The sequence below is a fragment of the Felis catus genome, chromosome A1 (assembly GCF_018350175.1).
Source record: "Felis catus isolate Fca126 chromosome A1, F.catus_Fca126_mat1.0, whole genome shotgun sequence".
Classification (NCBI taxonomy): domain Eukaryota; kingdom Metazoa; phylum Chordata; class Mammalia; order Carnivora; family Felidae; genus Felis; species Felis catus.
This window is the reverse complement of record NC_058368.1, coordinates 161979094-161996477: the sequence shown is the minus strand read 5'-3', so window position 1 is coordinate 161996477 and position 17384 is coordinate 161979094. Positions and strand designations below refer to the sequence as shown.

At 35.2% G+C, this 17384-nt stretch overlaps 1 long non-coding RNA gene across 2 annotated transcripts in view; it reads right to left on the bottom strand.

The window, feature by feature from the left end:
- The window catches only part of LOC109502934, a 250792-nt gene that overhangs the window by 9567 nt on the left and 223841 nt on the right, over positions 1 to 17384 (bottom strand). For both annotated transcript variants that reach the window (XR_006583427.1, XR_006583426.1), the window contains one exon: positions 12847 to 12959. This is a non-coding gene — a long non-coding RNA (uncharacterized LOC109502934). The remainder of the gene's footprint in view (positions 1 to 12846; positions 12960 to 17384) is intronic.

Genomic DNA, 17384 nt, shown 5'->3' with positions numbered 1-17384 from the left:
AACTTTTTTAGTAAGTATAAATAAGCTCCTATGGAAATGGTTATTTTCTGGAGGAATTTAGTCCGAAAGTAGAAAAAAATTCTCACTGATCCGTAGATTCTATAGTTGCTTATTTAGAGTAAATACAAATTGCTATCTTGAAGAACCACATAAATTAAAAGTTCATGTTGACTTGGTCACTGGACCATTTGTCCACAGAATCAGAGCTGGCCTCAATTGGATCTGCTAACTACCATTCAGGAGCTTATCTTCAGCCTGGGTCTTGAAATATGTCAAATTTGGAATTTTATTCCTTTTTCTCAAGGTTTTTAATTCTCCATGACTCAGGAAAAAAATCTTTTTTCCTGCTTACCGTCATTGACTACTTTGAATGATTTCTAGGGACTTTACTGATAGTGTATTGATCAATGCTCTTTTTTCTCTTAAGCATCTTTAAATATAAATTCTGGTTGCTATATCTAGATGGATTTTATTGCTATTTCTCAGTAATCTCCTCTGCCACTTTGAAAGTTTTTGATTTGAAGGTGGCCATTTTTATTCCCTTAATTTTCTAACAGTAATTACGAGGTTTAAATTTTATCTCTCTGATCCCCTCCAGCAGCTGTTTCCAGACTGACCTTCTTTGACTTTTTTATGCTTATGAGACCTTTGAATTCCTTTTCTTTCTAATTCTTTCTGAATATCATTGAGCTTATGTGTTAAAATTGAACTGCTTGTGATAGTCACCTTGATTTCTCCTTTGAACTTTCAAAGCTCTATTTTTCCAGTCTTTTCACTAATAAATTTAGATGATTTTTTTTATCCCTATTACCACATAACTTATACAAACACATTAATGTATTTGCTTAGTACAAAAGATGGCTTTTTCTGCTACTCTATTGTCTTCACTAAGATTATAAATCTGCATTGGTCATACTGAATTTATTGCTTTGAGAGTCTATACATCATAGTATAGTGTGTGATATTATATATAGCCATACCTCTAAAAGGTGGAAAGGAAATATTTTAATCAGAATATTACATACGTTATTTGTATATATTTATAATGGGGAAAATAATTTCATATGCATTTTAACATACAAAATATTTTAGAATACAACATTTTACATAGAAATATGTAATTTTAATCCACTTTGTTAACCAGGTATACGCTATTGTGTGCCCAACTGTCTTTGCATTCTGCTATAATACTGGTTATTTTTTATCCTGCAACTTTTGTATTCAAATATACAGAATAGTGCAAACATTAAATAAAATTGACTGCCCTGCAATCATTTCCAACACAAAATAACAAGAGTAGTATAAGTTCTGGATTGTTGAACATTTTATCAATACTGGAGATTAAATTAATACTTTTGTTTACTCCTCATTGTCTCATCTTTTATATATTCATTATGTTCATTTTTAACATTATCCTTATTGTCCTGCTAGGTATATCTAACAACTAAATCAACAAAGAATTCCATCTCATATATAGGTCTCCAAATTATCACTTATGCTATTTTTTTCAAGAAGTAGTATGCCTAATAAGGAATATTGTACCATTTTAATGATACAGAAACTTCAAGCATGTCTTTAAAGGCAACAGATGTTATATTTGCCTCTCCGTCATGTTTAAAGAAAGCAAGTTGCTATTTAAGTGTTTATTTCCAAATTGCTTTAGGAATTCTCATTAATGCAAACAATCCTTTAATAGTCATAAGAGTGCTGAGGATAGCATAAAAAAATTATTCTATGGTATAATCATTTTATCTCTAAATTGTATAAACATTAAACATGAATTTTTACTGAAAAGATTATTTAATGCATTAAATTTTCCCAAGGATGTTATTGAAATAATTAACAAATTTTTAATTATAATATTCCTTAAATGATTACTTATTTAACCAAATAATCAACCTTTTATTATTTCATTACTAAAGCCCTACTATGCACAATCTCCATAGTGCTATAAATGATGAATGTGTAGAGGGGCACCGGGATGGCTCAGCCTGTTAAACCTCTGACTTTGGTCAGGTCATGATTTCATGGTTCATGGGTTCGAGCCCTGCATCAGGCTCTGTGCTGACAGCTCAGAGCCTGGAGCCTTCTTCAGATTCTGTGTCTCCTTCTCTTTCTGCCCCTACCCTGTTCACACTTTGTCTGTCTGTCTCTCAAAAATAAAAATTTAAAACTGTTTTAAAGTTTAAAAAAAACACAAGTGTACAAATAAAATCTTTTAAAATATTGACTATATTCTATGCATTAATTGCTATAGGACTTCACAAAAATTACAGTCTTAACACAAATTAACAGCCTTATTATTATGTATTAGTAAACCAGGATAACTTCCAGAAATCATGAAATTAGTGAGTGACAATAGAAATTTGAATCCATTTATGCTATTATGCAATATATAAATGTAATACTATTATTTCTTAACTCCTATGTCAGGTATGCCAACTGCCTTACCTATGTCTCTTCATTTACTCCCTCAAGAAATCTTAGATTTAAGGTCATTATGTCTTATTATAGATGACACACTTGGACCTCAAAACTCAGATAACTAATTAGATCAGTTTGAGTTGGGATTTAAACTCAGACTTACCTGACACCAAACTATGTGCCATCAACTTCCATGACCAGTAACCCAAATCTATTACCTTTTATAGTGGAGAAAATCCCATATAGGAGTTAGTTTTGTTCAGTTCACAAGAGGGGTTTCTCTACTTGGGCTTAATGTTAAGTGATAGTATAAAGAAGGTATTTTGGAGATGCTAACAGATAATGATTAAGCTAAAGAAAATGCAAAGCAGCCTGAACATAATGAAACTCTTCATAGGAGGGGCTGATCAAAGCAATTTCAAATTATCAAGTTATGAGAGAGGACTTACAAACCTTAGATGCTTACCTAGTGAAATTAGCTGAAATGATACTACTAAATTCCAATAGTGTAGTAGCATAAGGGGAACAGCTATCTTCCAGCAAAAAGAAACAAGTATAATTGTGATTGAAAGATTTTGGAACCTTCACATGATTTATGCAAGATGTTATGATAGATTGCTTTTATCACTTCAAGTTTTACGGGTGTCTAGTTTATTTTTTCAATTAACTTAGTGGATTTGGGAGTCTGACATCATATTAAGGGCAGATATGATAAGAGGGTAGTAAGGAAATCTTTCCATTGGTTTTCATGATTAAATAGCTCATCAATAGAAAAGTGAAATATATTGCTATACTTCTTTGAGCCTCAATTTTCTCCCATTCATATCATACCTATATTTTCATGGCCACTTTCATAAAAATCTCAGTATCAAGGAGTCAGTGCACATCATCTGAGCATATCATTATTTATAACCCATTTTTTTTTTAAGAATATGGCTTGAGGAATTGAGATATGAGGTAATAGTCTGTTAATTAGTAGAGTTGGAGATAAAGGATTGTTATATTTTAGATATTCCCTTCAGGAAGAATGCACATTTTAATTAGGGTAACTATGGCATTCCCAGAGTAATGTGGATGGAAATTTGAAGTCATGGCACAAGACTTTATGAAGTAGATTATTAATAATGGTAAAATTTTGATAATTTTGTTAATAGGGACAAAGTTGTAGGCAGACTAACTTAAAATAGGATGTCTGTTCTTAATGGACAGAAAATAGAACCCAGCAAACAGAGTAAGCCCAAGCACTACCAGGTACTTCCTATGTAAGAACTCCCTCCAAAGCTGACCCACTCACAACCCAGGCCACAGATGGAGGGCAAGGGCAAGGCAGGCTAGATAACTTCTACATGCTCAAGTGTAGCCAAGATGCAAAACACTTAGATCTGAAAACATGCTATACAGGCATTGTAGAAGATCACTGGATAACTATGGTGGACTCCAGTTCCTGCTTTGTTATCCTTCACACCCTACCGTTGTCTCTACTTTTCTCTGCCTGAGAGGAGCTAAACTGGATAGAATGAGACTTTCTCTTCAAATTAAAGCTAATACTAAGGTTCAGACAGTACAACAGAGACACTGAGGCCACACTCACTGGCTGGCTATGCAGATAGAGCAATCAACAAAACTACTAAGCCTGACAAATAGCTCTCAACTTACTGGGCCCTAATTTCCTTATTTGTGATTATAAATTAATAATACCCAAAGTTCATATTTACTCAAATGTGTGGTCAGGATTGAAATGACTTCTGCAGGTAAACCACTAAAATGTAAGTAGTATTAAAAATTATTCTTACTGTCCATTAAAACTATTGTGAACAGGATGTTCATAGGCATCTAAAAATCATTTCACATTTTGGTCATGGGATACCAACTCATTCTTGCCTTGTGTAAACAAAATTATTTTGGAAGGATCTTTACATGTACTAAATTTAAGGTACTCAATATTGTAGCTGCATTTAATGTGGCTTGGGTTATACAGCTGATAAAATGGAAGGTGTATTAGAAGTTATATTGGTGGAGACTAAGTTCGAAACAAAGATGACTTTATCAATGAAAATGAGAAAGGAGGTCAGGGGTGGTTGTGCTTGGAGTGTAAGAATTATTCTACATGGAAGTTGGGGTGGTTGTGCTTGGAGTGTAAGAATTATTCTACATGGAAATTACATAGAACCAAAAACTTTTGTAACCATTTATTATAATGTCCTTTTCCAACATACTGCAATTGAACCTTAGAGTCCAAGGATTATCTCATCAGTATATGAAAAGGAAATAAGCGTTATCTTGACTCTCTCTGGACTTGCTATTTTCTTAGTAAACAGGAAGCACAGAGACAGAAGTTAAATTTCTGTAAGTCACAAATGAGGGAGAGATATAGGTAGGTATAGGACAAAGGTACTTTGCTAGATGTCTTCACATAAAGGATATTTTAACAATCTATGAAAGTTCTAGAATAATGCTGCATGCAACAGAGCAAACTTTTTATTATGCATTTGAGGTAATATTTTCTTAAGAGTACATACAAAGTATTGCTCATGACCAAGTAACTTTTAGTAGAAATTTAGAATCTTCAATAGCAAAGGTAAATATGTTTCACTTGAGAAAATTTTGACCAATTATATACGGCCTGCTTCCACAATATGTTGCTTCTAGTTCACCGCTTTCTTTGTTGAACCACTTTATCATATTTATATAGTTTCAGATTAATCTCTTGTTTAAGCAGTTTATGGACTTTAAATACATTGCCAAAGAAAAGAATATTGAGGGGGATAATAAGTTATAAATATAAAAGCTAAGTAAAGGACAGTACAAGATACAAGGGCACGTATAAACCTTTTTACTGAGAATTATCTGTCAGGCACTATATGTATATATATATATATAAGGCACACATATTTTATATATATATATATATATAAATGTATAATGTATAATATATATATTGTATAATATATAATGTTTACGTATATGTATGTATATGTATAGTGTAATGTATATTATAATGTATATTATAAATGTATAATATATATATATTACTTATCTGTCTCTATGTCAATTATTTGATGCTACTTTGTTTCTAAACAAGATGTCCCCTTACCAGAGCTCATGATGTCTCCACTTTACCATTGTCTATTTAAATAGCAAAGTAACCTTTCAAGTATGTGCCATTGAGACATTTAAGTTTTTGACTTACTCCGGGATTATTTCATGAGTCCCCAAACCACACATCCTAGCTCTAGCTTCATCTTCTCCCAAATACCCCACTTATTACCACCAGAATAACTTGAAATGAAAGTTAATCTTCTAAAAGCACCTAAACACCAACTTACCTCTCAAACATCTTCTGTGCCTCTCTTATTCCATGTCCAGCAGCAAAAAATCTTCTGCTGGATTTTACAGCATGCACATCATCTGGCCACACTCTACTTCACTACCGAACTTCATTTTGCTTTCATGAACCATGTGTTTTATTCAGATCTTTCTCTGTTATCCCTAACTCATGTTTTGTCCTTCTATGCCTCTGTTTAACTTCCTACATTTCCTTGGATCAGTTCTAGTCTTTCGTTCATCTTTTATTTATATCCATATTTTAGACATAGTTCAAGTTCCACCTTCCCCAATTCATACAGATTTCATTCTCAGTTATGCCCTAACTTCATGGTCTACACTGCTCAGCTACCTTAATATTCTCACAAGTATTTTTGCCAATAAAAAGATCATGGAAGTCTGTCATCTTCCTGCAGCTGCACTGGACCTTTTCTACTGCTGATTCCCTGGGCTCTTTCTCAGTATCTTTCTTATATTTTTTCCTATTTCTCTTCACCACAGGCTCTGGAAACTGGTCAGATTTTTTTTTCTTTACTCATTAACTTCTCTCACTTAATGTTTTCTTTTGCCTAAGATGTGCATCAGTCTTTCCCAATCATCCATATACCTCAAATACTTATGAAGCTCCCAAGACATATGCTTGGATTCATTTAATTTTAAAGAGTTTATTTTTCATAGGAAAATGTGTAAGAAAAATAAAATAGCATTTGTTGTAGTTATGTGAAAGACTTATTACGAAACCCAATAAAAATCCTAACATTTGCAACCACAATGTGGCAATATAAATCCCAAATCCTCCCAAGTGCTGTAAAATGATTCACTATTTCATATTTGTAAATCTTCTCTACTGATGCCCCAAGTGCTACAGAGAATAAATAGTGGACCCTGCCAGGCTTTAGACTTAACCATTTAAATTTGACATTTGAAATTGTGTCTAAATAGAGGTCATAATTTTCTTAGATTAGGATGAGTTTTACTTAATAGTAATTTTTTATGAATAATCCCCCTCTCCCCCAAGAAACTGACATTTATATACACAAACGTTTATCATTTCATTAATGGGAAGATTAAAAAATGGTGAATCTACATAAACAATGGCTGGCTTAGGGACCCATACTCAGCCATAGATCATTCAAAAATAAACAATGAACAAAAGTGGTTGATAAAAAAAAAAAATCCATACAATACTAGCAGAACCAACTGTTTTGATTTTCTGTCCACTTCAAACTCAAAATAAAGTTGAATTCATCATCTTTAAAAAAAGACAGGCTGTACCACATCCAGTCATGGAGTCTCAAAATGTTTAAATATTATACTTCTATATCTACTTTTCTCCTATAAAACTGATCGACCATAAAGCCTTTTATGTTCTTCTTAATCTCTGTCTAAAATATCCTTCTTATCCACACGGAAACCACTGTGGTATAGGCCCTAGCACTTATATCCTAACCACCACAATGGTTTCTTCATTCATCCAAATCCATTCTGCATTTTGCAGCCAGGTTAAACCAGAGTAAAACATCACTTCCCTCATGTCATTGTCCTAACACCCCCACCTCCCACCAATACGACCGGCATTTTGACAGGAAAGATGGTGCTACTTCACTGAGTAACCAAGATCACTTTCAACTTGTTCCTCAATTTTCCAAATTTCATTTCTGTTTACTAATCTGAACTCCCCAATCACTGTCATTAATAATATGTATTTTTATATATGCAAAATTCACTTTTACCTCTTAGCACTTTTACCTCTTAGCTCTTATCATATACAATGTGGCTCCCCTGGCAGTGTGATTCCCCTGCTTTCCACTTGCATGTATCTCAACTCCTCAGAATTCAGTTCACTGCCATGGCCACCTTCACACACACACACACACACACACACACACACACACACACACACACATCCTCCACTGCCCTCACATCCTCCTTGGCTCTCTTCCTCTGCACTTTCTGTTGTTTGTAGCTTGAATTTCACATATATATTTATTTGTAATTGTATCCATTTATGTATAATCTCCTTAAACAGAACATATGTTCCTTCCAAGAAGAAACAGTATCCTTATTTTGCACTCTCACTGATTGCTACATCTAAATACATCTTTAATTGATATTCTGACTTTATATTAAATAAAACGAAGTATATTAACTTAAGAAAGTTCGTGACATGAAATTAATGACAAAATGTTTTTGGAGAATTAATTGATACTTGACCTCAAACAAGTGATTTATATATTCCAAATTACATTTCCCATTTTCAAGAGCATTTGGAAAGGATAGTTTTATGAACCTCAACGGATCCTACAAGTCCAAGAGGGAGATTTTACTACTGAGATCTCATACATATTTTCTTCATTGCTGATAGCACAAAAAATTAAGATCTTTCTTTAAACATTTTTGTTTCAATGTTCATTTATTTTTAAAATTTTTAGATGTTTATTTTTGAGAGAGAGAGAGAGAGAGAGAGAGAGAGAGAGAGAGAGAGAGAGAGAGAAGCAGGGGAAGGGCAAAGAACGAAGGAAACACAGAATCAGAGCAGACTCCAGGCTTTGAGTGCTCAGCACAGAGCCTGACGCAGGGTTCGAACTCATAAACCATAAGATCATGACCTAAGCTGATGTTGGATACTTACCTGACTGAGCCACCCAGGTGCCCCTAGGATCTTTCTTTAAATGGAAATTATTGTTTTTACTAATTTAGGTCCCTATTGTCTTTGGTACATTTCAAAATGCAACTTCTTACCTATTAAAAATAACAGTCTAGTTCTCAATGTCTGCTCTCAAATCAGTAGAACAAATCATGTCCCAAACCATTACCAAAATAACTTCCTTTTTCCTGCAAGCATTGCAAAATAAAAATAAAAACTTCAATTTCAAATGGTAAAATTCTTCAAATTTTAGACATTGAAAACATGACTCTATATATCCTAAACCACCATTTAGCCTCTGGTCTATTGCCACTGAACATTTAATTGTGACCCTAATGAATGTTCTAACATTTTGGAACCATTTTCTTTTGAACAATAACAGCAATAAGATTCAGGTGGCTGGAGAAGAGTCACAATAGATGGCTTCCAATTACATGGTGGTGCCCTTGAAGGCTTTGTGTTGAGGCACTAAGGTGGGATTTATTTATTAGGAAAATACTGTCCATTCTAAAAGACAGGTCAGACCACTGCATAGTATACCGATGGCTCTATTTCTGCTTTTTGGAAATAGGTATGTTGAACATCAGTGCAATGATAAAGAAGAGCACTTATAAGCAGGCTTTAGGAACCTAGCACCAGTAGACATAAAATAGATATATTGCACCTATGGAACGTTATCCTTTATTTCCAACACAGATCTCATTGTTGGAATCTCCATGAATATTCTATGATTATTTCTTTTTACATAGTCTGAGGAGACAATCATGTGGCACCACTAAGATATTTGTGTAAAAACTCTTGAAAAGATTTCACAGGGTGAGCATTGATAAAAGGGCTGGGTGTGAATGGGTATTTGAAGCAAACTTGTCTAGAAAAGCTATGTGAAGTCACTTTGGTCATGTGGCTGGAAAAAGAATACAGTGTGAATACCAAGAAGCTTTTCACAGGCTTCATTGACCAATCTTCATTCTTAGTAACTTTTTTAAACATATACATTTCGATCATTAAGACTAAATTGAAAACCTCTGACATGCTCACCTGGATTCTCATTCAGAGTAATGAATAAAAGCCATACTGTTCTTATCATTTGTCCAGTTTGATTCAAATCCTAGAAAATCCCATGGGAGTAGGTACTTATGTAAATTCTTTCCAGTCATAGTTACTTTAAAATACATAATATACGGCAACTTTTTGTAGTACAAGTATTTATATCCATACTTCAAGGTGGTATTTTTTTCACTTGATAACAAAAGATTCCTATCGTGGGTACTTTTAATTCAAGAGTTTTTGGAGTAGTATAATTTTGTGACATATTAATTACTGGCCATATCAGAGTAATGATTGACAACTCCTATTATTTCAATGCTGATATTTGACTCAAACATGTATTTGGTTCCTTTCACAACACTGGTACACAGGAAATATGGGAAATCCTGGTAGAGTTAAGATACTCAGTATTTGGCAACGTCTTTCCCATGGTCAGCAGTTCAAAGTGAACTTTTTTCTAGGATCTCTAAAATGTTGTCATTTCATTCAAAGTGGGCTCCGCTCAACAGTAATGGATTTGTTTAGAGACACATTTTATGACATGTACTTAAGTTCTGATGACTTAATCAGAACAGTCTTAATATATACAGAATTCATGTCATCCAAATATTTATGTGTAAAAATAAGTAGACCAAGTATATTCCATTAATTAAGATATGGCCTCAAGGAGCCTGAGTCGGAATCTAGCATTGTAGCTTTCTAATGTTGAATTTGGGCCAGCCACTTGGTCTCTTAGAGTTCTAGATTTCTTATCTGTTAAATGGTTGCTGTAAATGATTACATAAGACTATGCATAGTCTTAGCAATATATATTAATATATATAAACTATATATACTTTATGTAATTACATTATAATCTATAGAAAGTGATTTATTATATTTTCTGTAGGTAAATTGGCTAAAATATGTGTGGTGCTGCATTCCATCTCAGCATATTCAATGAGTAATGAATTGTTCTCATTTTGGTTATTCCATTATTATTTATTTCATCAGTAAAGGGATCTTCAGTCTTACTTATTATAGTACCCCTAAGGATGTGTTCATTATTTATGGAATAAATAAATGAATAAACCAAAATTATACTCAAAGTACAAAATCACTATAATGAAATGTCTATTACATGGGAGAAAATATTGACTCCTGATAGATCCTTGAGTCCTTAAGCACAGTCACTCACCATTAAGGGAAAAAATGACCTATAAAATGAATAAAAAGGGAGTAACTTTTCAGACAGGTTTGCTTTGTAACCTAACACAGAGGTAGAGTCAGAAAAGTTAAGGACTTCCTGCCTTATGTCCCTTTTGCCTTCATAATGCAACTAATTAAGCTCCATCAGATTTATCTCCTTACTATGGTGGGAGACCACATGTGAACTTAGGCTAACATCATCTGAGCAGCCCTAGATTGCCTTATAAACTTGAAGTCACTCCTGATTCGACCATTGCACCTATTTTTTTTTTATAAATTCCATTTACAGATATGACTATTGGAGGAATAATAGAGATGATAGATATAGGAGGACAAATAGATCAAGAAGATGGTCTCATGATAAGAACTTGGTTGGAGGGAAAATGGGTCAGTAAGGAAAAAACACTCTTTTTTTCAAAACTGTATACAATGCATGTAATCAAGGAAGGAAGTGTATATTTTCTTCAAAGCTGTCTTGTGAGATGCATTCAATTTCCCGTCTTGAGACTTGATTCTTCTATGAGGAATTGCATCTAGATGCTACTGAAAATCATCTGTAACAAAGCTACAAGCTGTCAATGTCTGTCAACCTGTTCTCCGGATGTGCACCACCTGTGTTATCTTTATTCTGGGATCACATTCTACTTCCCCCACTTTTTGTGGAAGTATACTTAACAGTGTTATATTACTTTCAGTTGTAAAACTTAATGATTCAACAATCCTATACATTACTCAGTGCTTACACCAATGAGTACAGCCTTATTTCCTACACTGTACTTCTTCATCCCCTTTATTTCACCCATCCTTCCATATCAACCAAAGCATTCTAGAGATATGATGCAATTCTATCAAAATATACAAAGCTTATTTCACAGAACTAGAACAAGTAACACTAAGTTTTTTATGGAATCAGCAAAGACCCCAAATAGCCAAAGCCATCTTAAGAAAGCTGGAGGTATCACAGCTTAATCAAAGCTAGAGGTATCACAATTCCATATTTGTAGATACATTACAAAGCTGTAGTCATCAAAATATTGTGGTACTGGCACAAAAACAGGCACTTAGATCAATGGAACAGAAAAGAGCACCCAGAAATAAACCCACACTTTTATGGTCAATTAGTCTACACCAAAAGAGGCAAGAATGGGGGAAAAGACTGTCTCTTCAACAAACAGTACTGGGAGAAATGGACAACTACATTCCAAAAAATGAAACTGGACTGCTTTCTTACACCACACACAAACTAAATATGGATTAAAGACTTACATGTGAGACCTGAAATTGTTAAAAGTGCTGTAAGAAAACATATGCAGTAATCTGACATTGGCCATAGCAACATTTTTCTAGATATGTATCTTCAGGCAAGAGAAACAAAAGCAAAAATAAACTATTGGAACTACACCAAAATAAAAAGTTTTTGCATAGTGAAGAAAGCCATCAACAAAATGAAATGGCAACCCCTGAATGGGAGAATATACGTGCGAATGACAAATGCAATAAGGAGTTAATAACCAAAATATAAAAACAGCTTATACAACTCAATAACCCAACAAATAATCTCTTTAAAAGGGGCAGAAGACCTGGACAGACATTTTTCTAAAGAAGATATAAAGATGGCCAACAGATACATGAAAAGATGCTCAGTATCACACATCAGGGAAATGCAAATCCAAACCACAATGAGATAACACTCCTCACTTTTTAACAACTCTGTGGTCTTAACTGTTCCTTTCTCCCGAAGATAGGTTCACATCTAACTTTGGATTTGCAATCTGGAATATCTGCCTTCAGAATAATAAGGTTAGCATCATTCCTGTAGTGAGACTTATACCTTTGATAGATCTTATTAGGATATTTTGATTTTTCATCCAGAATAATCTCATTAGGAGAAAAATATTTTTTAAAGGTTTAAAAATAAAGACAAACATGGAAGATACAGTTCAAGAAAAAGCTTTTAGAATGTGACCACAAATTGGATATGGGAGTTTAAGTAACATAAAGTATCAAATATTATGTTAGAAATCAACATCCAACAATTTGAAGGAAGACACCTTTAGAAGTAGGTAAAGCAGAAAACGGACTTTTGTCTCAAATTATCACATGTGATTTACACACATTTTTCACTTAAATAATCATATCTTACCTACTTTGTCTGAAGTACTATAGAACTGTGGAAAGCCAAATAGAGATCACTCTGCCTTTGAGGGGAGGCTTACCTGTTCCTGCAATTCTTTCTGTGGAAAGAAGGGACCTTCACTTTGTTTCCCAGGACAGTACAGTATGGAAATGATCGTTTTTCTTCCCTCTCCATCCTCTCACTTGTCCCTCTCTGTAAGAGAAGCCATAATTTTCTCAGGAGATAAATGGATGAGAGCCAGACATCTATTAGACCATGTGAATCAATAAAATGTCTTTTTACATACACACAACTTCAACAACCAAATACACACACAACAACAGGAACTTCTCTGCTAATCTCTGTTCTTGTAGTTAGGACTGAATTATCCATTAGGCACTGTAGACACATTGGCTAGAATTTCACAATACTTCTGGAGGCGCACAAAAAATATTTTCATTTCTCTTAAAATCAGAATAAAATTTTAAGTTTAGGAAAAGGATTTAACCTACAATATAGTGTATTGATATTGTTATCAAGGCAGTCATGTGCTGTCACGAAAGCAAAAGCATCTAGGACCCAAGGAAGCTGGAATGCATCTCTGGTGCCAGGTTTGTGAGGCAAGCCAAGATTTTTCACATGGCCACGTGGGTAAATTACGACAACTGGATTCCACAAATTAAACATAACTTCCTAAAGTTTAGATTTGGGAATAATAGACAATTTCATCTTGCCCTCAAATCCTAGCCATTACTCCTAACAGAACATTTCAAAATCATCGTAATTGCAAGTTAATAAGCATGGCATGACTGTTAATAAAATACATACTGTTCTTTGAACCTTGTCTAGCTCGTTGTGGATCTAAGCCTGAAGAGGGAATTGATAAATTATTCAGTCCTCCTGTAGAGGGTGGAGGAGCGTCAGTAATATACCCTCCAGACGGAGAAGGCACTTCAATACTTTAATAACAACAACAAACACACACACACACACACACAAAGTAAGCCACTCCATAGGGTTTACAGAGTTTTAGTCAAGGTAACTTACTGACAGAGGCAAGTAAACGGACAGGCAGTACAAAACGCTACACAACAACTCCACCCACTCCAGACCTCAAGCCACAGCTTTTATAGAGTAAGAGGCCCGGTGGTGTATCACAGGTTAGTTATCTAAAATAAAGCCATCTGTGCAGCAGATGATCTCCACCAATTATGTTAAGTGAAGGCTTCTGTGAACCAGTCATTTCTACCAGTTATCTAAAGTTGTGCCACCTATGCACCAGAGGTGAGAACAAGATGGAGGAAGGGCCAAAGGTGGAGTCAGTGTTTTCAGCACTTCTGCACTCCTATCACGACATCTTTATGAACTGTACAATCTTTGCACAGCATTCTTTCGGGATGACTCTAGAGGCAGAGATTAGGAGATTAGGAGGTGACTTACATCCTTATGCCACAGCAGCAATAGAAACATCAATATGAGATTCCCCAAAGTGACCCAGGAAAGGGGTCTTTTCTTCAGCCCTAACAGTCGAGCAATTGCGAACTTCAATTTAAGTGATGGCCAATGACAGGAAGGCCAATGCATTTCCCAATGCAACTGCAAGGAACATCAGCAATAGGAGGCTAGGGGTGATAAGACTAATGTTTTGCAGGCAATACATATGGCCAATCTTACTTTAACAGCAACACAGTAGCTGTTTGGTCCCCATGAGTCAAAATACCATCCCTGGCTTTTCACCATTCCTTATTCTTGAGGGCAAAAAGCCCTCTAGTTACTTCCTGATGAAAAGGGACACAGACCAAGATTTGGGGAATGAACTTGCCTTGCATCTGATTGCAAATATTCCCTAGCATTAGGTTGAGCCCTCACCCTTCATGGAACTATTATTTTAGAACTCTTGGGTATAGGCTTAGATATCTATTCTACATTTTTAATGAGGTAAATTCATTTGGTTAAACAGTAGTCTCAGGAGGTTGTCTTCCAGGTGGGCTCTCACAGGCCTATAGTATATAAGCACTTGAGTAGAAAATTAACAATATATCCAAGTAAACCACAAAAGTTCAGGATCCAGCCTAGTTTTACAGGTAAACAATAAATATTCAAGGACAATCAGAACTAGACTCTAACATCCACAAAGGCGTGTTACTGAAACATAATTTCTTTTTCCTAAAATCATCCTCATTACTAGCAAAGGTAAACAAATTAAGACTAAGTTATTTGAACAAGTTCAGTTTTAACAAACTTGGCCTGGTTATTTACCTAAGTACAGCAAGAATAGTGAGTGGCCATTTAGGTTCTTTGAAATCTACTTTGCTGGAGTTTCTCTTCCTCTTTTTTTTTTTTTTAAGATTTTTATTTGTAAGTAATCTTTACACCCAACATGGGGCTTAAACTCACAACTGTAAGATCAAGAGTCATATGCTCTACCAACTCAGCCAGCCAGGTGTCCCAGGATTTATGGATTTTTACTGTGTCTAAATAATACCTCAATAAACACTATTTTTAAAAGGAAACAAAGCAAAAAAATGAGTATTAACCATTCATCATCACCATCCTTTCAGGCACTTGTGGAAACAATGCCCCAGAGATCATCAGATAAGCCTGTTCTATTGATAACAAAGCTGAGGCCAAACGTGGTCTCTGATTTCCAAAGCCAATAAAGCAATATGGAGTACAGCTGGAATGAGAGCCTCTTTGGGGCTCCTTCCTCACAGGTCAGAATCCTCTAGGTAATAATGGTCAGCTTTGATGACCTGGGCCTTGTCCATATTGAGGAAACCAAAGACACAGGCCCAGTGTAACCCATAGCACTCTCATAGTGGGGTATCAGACAGACACAAAACAGGAATTCCAGGCCAGCCCAAGGAATAGCCTGGAAGAGTTGTCTGCTGGAGCTTCTCTTAAGGAATTTCATAGTGGGCCTTTAACAGTCTTTCAAGGCTGAGAGCCAAGCTCTTGACATACTGATACTTGACATCAGGCTTACAGGGAATATCTACCTATTTGGGTTAATTCCTCTTTTCTTGAAGTAAGTCCTCAAAATATCTTGAGGTTCCCGAGCCTGCTCAAAGATATCTATTCACATCTGAGCCTATGCGTGTTTCTCTCAAATAGGATATTCCACTCAAAGCCTGGGTAATATAACTGATGTTTCCAATGGTGTCATGTTATAAGGAGGACAGATTTTTATTGAATTTATGCAAATAACTATAATTGATTTCACATTGTGTCACTGCCACATGCCCCAGTCAAACCCTTCTGGATATCAACTTACATGTAATTCACAACTCACATCTAGCATTAATACCTGTACTCTAGAGCCTGTACTATCATTTCTATCTTTAATAAAGCCTCTTATTGATTAGCATTCTGACCCCATTGGCTTCCCTTAACCAAAGCATATATTGGTCCTAATGTCTTTCACTAGATGGGGAATAAAAAGTTTCTAGTAATGCAAAAAACAAGCAAAAGCCTATAATTCCTTTACTCTTTTAGGACTGGGAAGGCTTGTATTTTATCAATGACTATCTCCAGTATTACCTTTGTCTTAACCAACCTGATGATACCCTGGAATTTTACTGACTGATTTGGCCTTGAATCTTGTCCATCTTTCCCTCCCATTTTGGTGACTTTAATAATGCCTGTAATGATTTGGCTTCTTCTGACAGGGAGGATAAACCATCACAAGTTATGCAACCTGAATTTAGCAGAAAATGGGGATGATGTCTGCCGATCTGTAGACAGAAACTACTTTGTATGATAATTTGTCCCCCATAACCATTAATTGCCTTTACCCTTCCCCCCAAATTTTAAGGTTTTCCACAGGTGTGTGCATTCAGCTCCAATGTCTGTTGGAGCTAGTTGTGTCTGTTAGTGAAAAACCAAGGAATTATTAATTCAACATTTAGTGCCTCCAGTTACCCCTTATTATACACACTAGAGGGTAATGTTGACTTAACCCCTACTCTCCAGGGGTTCCTTCCTGCATTAGTAGAGGTGCACTTGTTTTTTTGAGCCTTCCTTCAAGGGAGTAAACTGGTGTACCTTAGGCAATACCTTCCATAGGCTTAGCAAGACTGAATTTGGTTGTTGGCTTCTACTTTCTCTCAGGCTCCCAGATAATATTAAATCTTGCCACAGGTGTTTATGATGGACATTAATAGGTCCCTTTTCACCATCAGAAAGGCTCTTTGTTTTTCCTAGTTTTTCAACCTATTTCCCTTAAGATGGATTTTTTTGGTTTCACTTGAGTCAGCCACCACAGTGGCTACTCTAGCAATGTGTCGATACTAAAGTCCTGTACTATGCCCCCATACTGACTGTATGATGTCTTTCATACCTGAAGAAAGTAAATTTAGAGGCCAGGGCCTCTAAAATTCTGAACATAAATGTCATGTTTCATTCCTAGTTCATGTATAATTTCTTATAGTTCTTCCATAGAGGTCCAGTGTTAGAGAGGGAAGGGAACATGCCCTTCATAAGACCAAGTTATCTCAACACTAGCATTTATCCAATCAGTCAGATTAGCTAAGCACCTGCAATTCTAACCCAAACCTGTGGTATATAATCTTTGTCATAAGGCAAGTTGAGCAGTGATTGAGGCCAACAAATAAAATATTTCTCAAAATAGATAAGAAA